The following is a 10970-nucleotide window of genomic DNA, read 5'->3' as shown; positions in this document are numbered from 1 at the left end:
TTTTTGACGGCGTTATGACCTATATTAGCTTTATGCTAATGAGTGGCTCAATGGACAACGGTGTGTTTTACTATATGGCCAAGTGGGTGTTGTACAGAGGAGTGTATGATGCTGACCAATCAGTGACCAATCAGTGACCAATCAGTGACCAATCAGCATCATACACTTCTCCCCATTCATTTACACAGCATATAGCGATAGTGTTTGTGGCTGCACATTGCAGTAACGTTATCGCTGTCCTGATAATGAATATACATTACCTCCAGCTGGGATGTGTAGTCACAATCCTGACGCTTCTATAGCGTCTGATATTTACAGCAAGGAAAGCGTAATCTTGTTTTAAATGACTGGTTACATCGTAATCTCGTGAGATTGCGCTTGCCTTGCTGTAAATCTCAGACACTACAGAAGTGTCATGATTGTGAATAGACGTCATGTCCTGGCTGGAGGCAATGTAAATTCACTGTCAGGACACTTGAGTAACGTTCTAGTGTGTATGTGGCTGCACATGGCGATATAGCTATGTAAATGAATGGGGAGAAGTGTATGACACACTGGTTACTGGTCACTGGTCACTTATTTCCAACGCCCACCTGTTCAAAAAGTAAAACCTGCCCAGTTGTCCATTAAGAAGCTCATTAGCATAAAGCTAAAATAGGACAACTCAGACATTGTTTTTCTAAATAAAAAAACACTGCTGTAATCTACATTACTGGTGTGTTCAGATAGCACCGGTATCCTTGGGTGCTCGAGGTAGGGTCCCAACCCGGATGTAGGTTAAGAATTGTAGTCGGCACACCTTGCTTGTGTTTCAAAAATTATATTTATTGGATTCTCAAGATGGATGCCAGAGGCTATATGTGCACAATTCGTAATCTACATTACAGCGCCGATCACATTATGTACCAGAGGCCACTTATAATGTGGTGACAGCCTCTTTAAGGCCAAGTGCAGGGAATGAGGCTTCAATGACAGACTCAGATGTGAAGATCTGGCATGAAACCAATTCATCGTGGTGTCTTTCATAATTGGTGAAATATATGCATGTCAATGGTGTATTCAACAAGCTGCATAATTTAATAGTACAAGTAAATATAAAACTTTGTGCTATTAGAGGAAAAACGCCTGTCTCCTCTTATCAGGCCCTCCCAACTTACTGGTCACTCACTCTGAACTTACTGCTTTTTCCTGTCAGACTTCTACAGGAAACATGTAACCTAAACCCTCAAAGGGATAGTCTAAGGAGAGGAGGGAGCAGAGACACTGCTGCTCATGGTACGTGTTATCTTGCCCCAGTGCTGGATTCACAGCTACAATTCTCATTACTGCAGTATAATCTCTGAGTTTCTGCAGCTTCTATATGTGTTTAGAGTAGGATTCTGGTCTTCTGTGTGCAGTTTATAATAGACATGCAAAGATACTTCTAAATTTATATCTCTTTGCTCTCAAAGGTTGGGTATGCTTTGAAACCCTATTCATGTACATTGCATATATTAGCTGTGGACTTGGGAAGCAGCTATGCCACTAAAGATCAACCCTTTGTTAACCCCCTTCCCGACATTTTGTCGTAAGTATACGACATGGAAAGCCAGTGCTCCTCGCAAAATGTATATTTATGACAAATGCATGGCACCAGCTCAGAAGCGGAGTCGGTGCAATCACCGGATGTCAGATGTATCTTACAGCTGACAACCTGCTGTAACGGCGGGGACCGAAGTTAGCTTCGATCCCCGCTATTAACCCCTTAAATGCAGAAGTCAAAAGCGATTGCTACATATAAGAGGTTTGCAGCTCATCGACACCCCAGCAATGAAATTGCTGGGGTGTCGGTGGCTGCAATGGCAACCAGAGGCCTAATACTGGCCTCCCGGTCTGCCTAGCAGGGAAAACTTCCAACCCCTGCCTGAAGGCGGGGCCTGAAAGGCTTCCGTAGCCGCCGGCAAGATGGCGCCGGCTCAGGAGATGAGCCGGGCCGGCGTCGTCAACGGTGGATGTCAGCTGTAGGTTACAACTGACATCCACCTGTAACTGCAGGAACCGGAGCTAGCTCCGATCCCTGCCATTAACCCCTCAGATGCAGTGATCGCTGCATCTGTGGTTGCTAGCAGATTTGTCAGCTGTGCCTTGCAATCGCACAATTTCAGACTGCGATTACATCAGGAGACCTCACAATGGCCTGTCTGCCATTACAGAAGCGGATTAGGCCCAGCTCTGAGGCGAAGCCTAATCTGCTTGCCGTCAGTGAATGACTGACCGATCTAATACATTGCACTACGTAGGTAAATACACCGTCAATCAGTGTGACACCGGCCTGTGCAGAAAGGATTGCTTCACAGGGTAAAACATATATGGATTATTTTATAGTTTACCCCATTATTATACTACCTGACTATGCACCTGATGTTCTCTGCCCAGCTAATGTATGCCCCCACATTATAAACGGAAGCACCAGCAATACTCAAACAAAACTACTACCAAGCAAAATCTACGCGTCAAAAGCCAAAGGGCGGTCCCACCCATCTGAACCCTACAGTGTGCCCAAACAGCAGTTTACTTTCACATATATCGCACAGCCATACCAGGGAGAACCCTTAACAATTTTTGGGGTGTCTCCAGTGGCATAAGCTGGGCACCACATACTTGCCATAGCTGGGGAAAAATGTTAATTTTTTCTTTGCACCATACACAGTGCATTTATTTTTGGAAAAGATCTTTGGGGTGAAAATGCTCACTACACCCCCTAATAAATGCCTTGAGGGGTGTAGGTTCTAAAATGGGGTAATTTATGTTTTAATTCCCATCTGAGCTTCTGCAATTGTGAACAAATTCTGTGTAAATTGCAAAATTAGGCCTCAATTTCGCATGGTATTCTCTCACTTCTGAGCCCTGTCAAATGTCCAGGCAAAAGATTAGGGTCACATGTAGGGTGATTATAAAACTGGGAAACAGCATAATAATTAGGGATCTTTCTTGTTATGGTGGCACAAGCTGGGCACCACATTGGCAGATCTATGTTTTGGTCCCACAGTGGTTTTGCAAATGCTACATAGCAACCAGAAACCAATCCAGCAGAATTTGTACTCCGAAAGCCAAATGGTGCTCCTTGCGTTCTGAGCCCTGCTCTGCGCCCAAAAATGAGTTTATAACCACATATGGGTTATTGCCGTACTGTAGAGAAATTGCTTAACAAATGTTGGTTCGTTTTCTTTTGAGAAAATGAAAAATTTTGCGCTAAAGCTACGTCTTATTGAAAAAAAAATTAATTTTTATTTTCACTGCCCAATTCAAATAAAATCTGAAACCGCTGTGGTGTCAAAATGCTCACTACACCCCTAGATTAATTCCTTAAGGGGTGTAGTATCCCAAATGGAGGTCCCTTTTGGGTCGTTTCCACTGTACTGGTACCTTAGAGGCTTTGCAAAAGCAACATGGTGGCAGGAAAGCAAGCCAGCAAAATCTGTGCTCAAATCCAAATCTGTGCTACAAAAAAGGCACACCTTCTCTTCTGATCCTTGCTATGTGACCAAACAGCAGTTTGACCACATATGGGGTATTTCCGTACTCCTGAAGTCGCTTTACAAATGTTGGGGTTCTTTTTTTTTTCCTTCGAGAAAATGAAAAATTTTGAGCTAAAGCTACGTCTTAGTGAAGAAAGGATTGGTTTTCTTTTCACTGCCCAATTCTAATGCTATGAAACACCTGTGTGGTCAAAATGATCACTACACCCCTAGATGAATTCCTCAAGGGGTGTAGTTTCCTAAATGGAGTAACTTTTTGGGTGTTTTCATTGTTTTGTCCCCTCAGGGGCCTTGCAAATGTGACATGGCCTCCGAAAACTATTCCTGCTAAATTTGAGTTCCAAAAGCCAAATGGCGCGCTTTCCCTTCTAAGCCCTGCCGTTTATTACCACATATGGGGTATTGTTTTACTCCGGAGAAATAGCTTTACAAATTTTGCGGTGCTTTTTCTCCATTAGTCCTTGTGGAAATGAGAAAAAAAATTAGCTAAACCTATGTTTTCTTTGAAAGAATGTAGATTTCCATTTTCATGGCCTACGTCCAATAATTTCTGCAAAAAAAAAAAAACACCTGTGGGGTCAAAATGCTCACTATACTCCTAGATAATTTCCTTAAGGGGTGTAGTTTTCCAAATGGGGTCACTTTTGGGGGATTTCAACTGTTTTGGCACTGCAAGAGCCCTTTAAACCTGACATTGTGCCTAAAATATATTCTAATAAAAAGGAGGCCCCAAAATCCACTAGGTGCTCCTTTGCTTCTGCAGGCGGTGCTTCAGTCCATTATCACACTAGGGCCACGTGGGATATTTCCTAAAACTGCAGATCCTAGGCAATAAATATCTTTATTTTTTATCCTTTTTTCAAATTTTATTTTTCTGTTTTCCAACACAAATATAATGATGTAGACATAAGCAGCACTGACATCGGCCCACACAAAGAACAACAACATACAGCTGAAATCGATATTGACAAAAACTCTGTATGCACCCTGAACCCGCAGCCATGAATAATAACCCGTAAGAGAACAGGAAAGAGAGAAGCGAAAGAGAAGAGGGGACAAAAAGGAAGGAGAGAGAACTAACGTTACATATTGGGCCTAGGGATTATGCTCAAGAGGCCATGATGGGCCTATACTCCAGACGATTGAAACCTAATCCAGTGACGCCATGTAAGGAATTTAGCGTGGGACCCTCTCATCGATACCGTGAGGTCCTCCATTCTCATAATCTCCTGAATTTGGCTGATCCACATGCCCACCGACAGAGGGCAAGATTGTCTCCACAGCGCGGGGACGCACGCTCTAGCTGCATTCACCAGATGGTGAACCGCTGAGCGTCGGTACTTAGACAATGGAACATCACACAGATGGAGCAGGAAAAGGGCCGGAGATCGCGGAAGGGGGAAATCCGTAAATTTCGAGGAAATGCGCCACACCCCAGACGAGAAATCGGTCAACTGGGGGCAATCCCAAAAAATGTGTCAAATTGTACCCACATGGTCAGCACATCTTGGCGAGACCACAGGTATCATCGCATGCAATCTGGAAGGCACTCTATAGCATCGCGACAAGATCTTAAATCCCGCCTCCCGAAATTTGCTAGCCATGGAGGATTTATGTGTCATAGTGAACAAGCGATCCTTATGTTCTGTAGTGAATGTTAGACCCAAGTCCCTCTCCCAGCTGAGCAAGTAGGAAGGTGTGGAAAGATTGGATGGAGAGATCAGGAGAGCATAAAGTCTGGACAACGAGTGACGCACCGTGCACATGCAAAGGAGTTCGAAAGGGGAACTATCTCATGAGTATGCCGATGGGTTAGGTAGAGACGCGAGGAAGTGTCTCAACTGGGTGACCTGCCATGTAGTAAAGGAGATAGGGTCTGACAAAGACTCCAACTGTGAGCTAGTCATCCATGTCGCGTCCTGCATAAAGTGGACGGCATGTCCCTTACCCGCCCTCAACCAGAGCTGGAAGGTTTCCCCACCCATATGAATTTGTGGAGTAGGGACAGCAGAGCTTGAAAGAAAGGGTGTGGGATGTGTATCGGCAGCGCCTAGAAGAGATGCAAAATCCGTGGCAAAATATTCATTTTAAATATTGCACACCTACCAAACCAGATAAAGGTGCCCGTCGTCCAAGAATCCAAATTGCTCTTTACACGTTGAAGAAGCGGAGGGTAGTTCACTGCCTAAAGGCGAGACAGATCACGGGGAAGCCGGACCCCAAAATATTTAAGCGAATCTCTAGCCCATTTAAAGTAGAAGGACTCTGACAGATCATCCACCAGGGTCTGTGGCAACGAAATATTGAGAGCCTCCTACTTCTGGTAGTTGATATTGAAGTTGGACAATTTCGAGTATTTACTCAACTCCGCCATCAGGTTGGGCAAGGAGATCCTGGGTGCAGTGAGAAAAAAGAGCAGGTTATCTGCGTAAGCAGTGACCTTATGGGACCTTCCTCCCAAAGCTACACCTGCTATATCTGGATTGGAGCGAATATGGCACAAAAAGGGCTCCAAATATAAAATTAAGGGGGACAAGGGACAGCCTTGCCTCGTACCATTAGAGACAACGAGTGAGGAGAAGTGACCATTGACCTTAACCTGGACCGTTGGGGAGGAGTAGAGACCAGAAATCCATTTCATCATATGCGTGCCCAGTCCCACATACTGTAAAGTAGCCAGCATAATATCCCAGTTGACTCTGTCGAAGGCCTTCTCCGCATCCGTCGACAGAAAGCAAGTCCGAAGGGCCGAGACAGCCGCTTGATACATCAGGTTAATTGCCAGAGTGGTATTATCTCGAACTTCCCTTAGGGGCATGAAGCCCACCTGGTCGTTATGTATCGCAGTATGTAGTAGTGGGGTCATCCTATGGGCTAGAATCTTAGCAAACAGCTTTAGATCGACGTTTAACAGAGATATGGGGCGATAATTTTTGCATATGGATGGGTCCTTCCCCTCTTTGGGTATCACCATGTTGTGGGCCCTCAACGTGTCTTGAGGAAGGGAACTCCCCTCTGTGAGTGAATTGAAGGCGTGTAGGAAATGGGGCGAGAGCATATCTGAGCAGGCCTTATAATATTGTAAAGGTAGTCCATCCAGGCCCGATGCCTTCCCCGCAGGCGAGTCCTTCAGTGCCCACGACAACTCCTCCAATGAAATAGGAGCCTCCAGGGCATCAATAGTCTCCTGGGGGATACATTTGATCCCCGAGGACCGGAGATACGTCTTAATCCTCTCCAAGTGGCTCCCTCCATCCGGAGAAGAAGGTGCTCGAGGGAGATTATAAAGAGTGGTAATAGGCACGGAAGGCCTCAGAGATGTTGTGTGGGAGCTGCAGGCGCCTATTGTGTGAGGTTTGAACATGGGGGACATAGGTGCGAGAACGTGTTTTCCTAAGTGCCTGCGCCAGGGTCCTACCAGGTTTGTTACTGAATTCGTAAAAGTGCCTCCTGCATTTAACTAAGGAGGCCCTAGCCTTGGAAAGACAGAGCGAACGAACCTGCACTCTCAACTGCCCCACCTCTGCCCCCACAACCCGGTCATGGGAAACCTTATTGGACTGTTCCAATCTGTGTATACGGGACAATAGGTCCAGGAGGTGGCCGTCCGCTCCTGCTTTACTTTGAACCGCGCACTACACATTTATGTGCCTCCCAAATGCAAAACGGGTCAACCCCCGGCAAAGCATTTGTGGCAAAGTACTCCACGAGGTCCGTGCGAATGTCCGAAATCACCGTAGAATCCTGCAAGAGCGATTCATTCAAGAGCCACTACCAGGAGCGAGGATGGACCGTTGGAGGAGAGAGAGGGTAAGAGTAATAAGAGCATGGTCAGAGAATGTGATATCGTCTATGGAGGCAGATGTGAGGCTGGGAAGATGTGAATGGCGTAGAAAAAAGTAGTATATTCGGGAATATGAGTTGTGGGGAGCCGAAAAGAATGTGTAGTCTTTGGTCGAGGGGTGCAGGAGCCGCCACATATCGACTAGTTGATGCTCATGCAACAGCCGACGTATACGACGGTGAGCTGGCCTGGATAAAGATGAATGCACTCGTGAGGAATCTAATGTGGGATCTAAGGTGACATTCAAGTCCCAGTATTAGAGTGCCTTCCAGAAAGTCATCCAATTACACCAAGACCCTCTCCAGGAAGGCAACCTGACCAGTGTTAGGGAGATAGTACGATGCCAGTGTGAACAGTGTTAGCCAGCTTACCCTTCATGAAGAGGTACCGTCCCGCTCCATCTGTGCGAGTCTCCACATGTTCCCAATGGAGAGAGTGTGAAATCAGGATGGAGACCCCCTTAGTCTTGGAATCAGGGGACACACTATGATACCCCTCTGTATAATGGGAATCCGTGAGTTTCGGTATGCAGTCAGCCCGAAAATGAGTCTCCCGTAGAAATGCCACTTGGAGGACCTCTTTTCCTGGATATTCAGACCCTGTGCATTCAGGGAGACAATGGTTATGTCAGTCATAATAGGAGATGGAGGAGAAGACAGAGGTGGGAAGGGGAAGAAAGATAGAAAAAGAAAATCCCCTTTACAGGGATAGAAGTACCGGAGCTGCGGAAGATCCCCGTCCCTCTAATAGCGGAGTAAAAAAACCCTCAACAACTCGTCGTGTGCTATGAAGGAAAAATACCTTCTTACCGCGACACAGCAACACGGAACCCTAATGGGGAACGAAGAAAGGCAGCGATGCGACAAACAAACAGTTCCTCAAAAATACAACAATAAACTAGCAATCTCAAATTGAGCTCAGTGAAACCCGGACTCACCTGGTTAACTACAGTGGAAACCTACCCTCCCCCGCTTGACTAAACAGTTGAAAATCCCCACACTGGAGCAACCCCCAGACCAGCATCCTGTACAAATGTCCCATTCAAGAACACCATCAATGCCGTCCTCTGCATCTCTTCAAGAACTCTGCGAAAAAAGGAGGTAAGTGCAAATAATGTTCAACTATAGCCTGTGTCCCAGTGAAAGGCACTAGGCTACACAAGAAGGATGTAGTAGATCAGTCTCTGCGTGGGGATCGCCGCCCTAAGGTCCGGAGCTCGGCTGGCCCGACTCCGGGGTGAGGCGGGATTGGGTGAACAAAATCAGGATATGGGCCTCCTCTGATAAAGAGCGGTGCCGGGGCCTCTGTCCAATCCGGCAGTCACATCGGTGAGATCTCCAAAAACCGGAAGGCCTCCTCTAGGTCATCCGGAGACCGGAGTGCAAACGATTGCACCTGTTTGCGAAGTATCATGTGGAAGGGGTGGCCCCATCTGTAGGTAGCTCCCGCCGCTTTGGTCGCCTCCAGCAAGAGTCGGACAGTCCTACGCATGGAAAGGGTCAGTCTGGAGACATCCGGCAAGACTGTAATCTTGGAACCATCTCTAGTCTGAGGGCTCGCCAGTCTGTGCATCCTGTCCATCTCTATGGCCATATCACGTGGTCTGTCCAGGAGCTTATTAAAGATATGCGTCACTGCATCATATAGGCCATCCAGGGGCACAGATTCCGATATGCCTCTCAGTTTCAAATTGTTCCGTCTCCCCCTGTTCTCGACATCGTCCAGGTGAAAGGAAAAGTCTTGCATTTGCGTAGCTTCAGTGGCCAGGGTCTGGGAAAGGACTGAGATGTCCATGGAGGATATGGAGTTCTGGCGCTCCAATGTCTCCACCCTTGCGGTCAAAGCACGTACCTCCTGTGAAACAGCGCCAATGGCCTCGTCATGCTTCTCCTCCAGCCGGGAGAGGTGCAGATCCAGATCGGATTTGGTGGGCAGCACCCTCACCATTTCCCAAAGTTCCGCCAGGGTCCGTTCCATAGAGAGCGGAGGACCCGGAGAAGGGGCTGACTGGTGTTCCCCCGACCCCGCTGACGGAGTGAGCGGCCCCCTTAAAATTGCAGGCATCCACTGACTCAGCAGCATCCAGTCCGGTGGGGGAGACTGCCGTGGGGCAAGAAAAGATGGCGCCGGGACCGCCCTGCCTGGCGGGACTATGCGGTCCTCACCCTGTCTGGGTACTGACTTGGGCTGGAGGGGGGGAAAGTCCTCTACCAGGGCTGGAGGAGCCGACCCCAGGGAGTCCTCAGTGCACTGACCTCTCTCCGGCGTCGCCATGACAGATCCGGGAGTAGCTGTTGGTACTCACCAGTCCGGAGGAGCAGGAAGACGGCGAGTGCCCACGTGGTGGCGGAGTCTGGCTGCGGCCTGCTGGAGGAATGGAGAAGCACCGCGGCGAGTTTCCGTCCAGCGTGGAACGAAGATACCTGCCGATTGACAAGGAGCCAGGAGTGACCGCGAGGCTCTTGCGACTTCTCCCCTTGGTCATCGTATGCTGTGGTCAGGTAAGTGAGCCCTCTCGGGCGATTTTCTGTGTGGTGAGTCCGGAGCTCCAGAGAAATGCGTCCTCACACCGCCATGCTTAAGCCACGCCCCCGGGGGGGTCTTATCCTAACAAGGAAGGTGCATTGCTGTTTTGAACTGCTGCCTGTGTGGTAAGGATAGCTGTTAATCAGACTAATTTGGTGTGGTGTGTAATACAGTTCCAGGTAAGTAATATGTGCATATAATCTAACACCTGTGCTGGATGCTGGTATACTAAGCCGTTACATAAACTTGAGAATATAGCTAAATACTATGGAGGATACACAGACTTTTCACAATCCACTGAAAAGCACTGATGCAGTTAGGTACCTAATGACTCAGATTAAAACGTCCACTATAAACAAAAATTTGAGGAGTTTTAAAACGATATCGCCCTTGTTCCAACTCATGCAGGGTTATCCGAATGGAGTAGTTTTAGCGGTCACAATGCATGTGTTTTTGTTTCCCCCGCAAAATCAAGTGTATTCAGTGCCTGCTGTCCCATTTTGTCCTGAGACCAATGCAATGCGTTAAAATATAACGGTTTGGGTGTTTTGCCTATTATGATTTAGTGAGTTAATAAAAGAAATACAGCTTGATGGATATCCTGCAAAAAAGTGTTTGCACAACCACCTTATTAACTCTTCGATATGGTGTGCCCAGTCACCACCCCGACCCTCAAGAAAGAAAGCCGAGGCTTTCAGGCCAGATTCATGGGGGATTGAGGTATATAAGGATTCAACATCCAAGCCTACTAATAAGAAGACAGACTCAAAATGTAAGTCATTGTTTTTTCGCAGGAGGTCCCCAGTATCCAGAACAAAATGATGGAAGTTGGGGGACGAATGGTTTGAGTTTTTCATCTACATACTTCCCAAGGTGATCAGTAGGGTCCCCAACCCCGGAGATAATAGGTCACCCCGGTGGTAGATCCTTGTTTTTATGCACCTTGGGAAGTATGTATATTGTGGGCATGCGTGGTTATCTCACCAACAGAAAGTTATATTCGTAGCGATTTATCAAGCCCTCATCTAGTGCAAAGAGTAATTTCCTGTTTGACATATGGGATATATTCTCCATTGGGTTAT

Source organism: Rhinoderma darwinii, chromosome 13 (genome assembly GCF_050947455.1).
Source record: "Rhinoderma darwinii isolate aRhiDar2 chromosome 13, aRhiDar2.hap1, whole genome shotgun sequence".
Taxonomy (NCBI): Eukaryota; Metazoa; Chordata; class Amphibia; order Anura; family Rhinodermatidae; genus Rhinoderma; species Rhinoderma darwinii.
The sequence above is the reverse complement of the archived record's forward strand: the minus strand, read 5'-3'. Positions refer to the sequence as shown.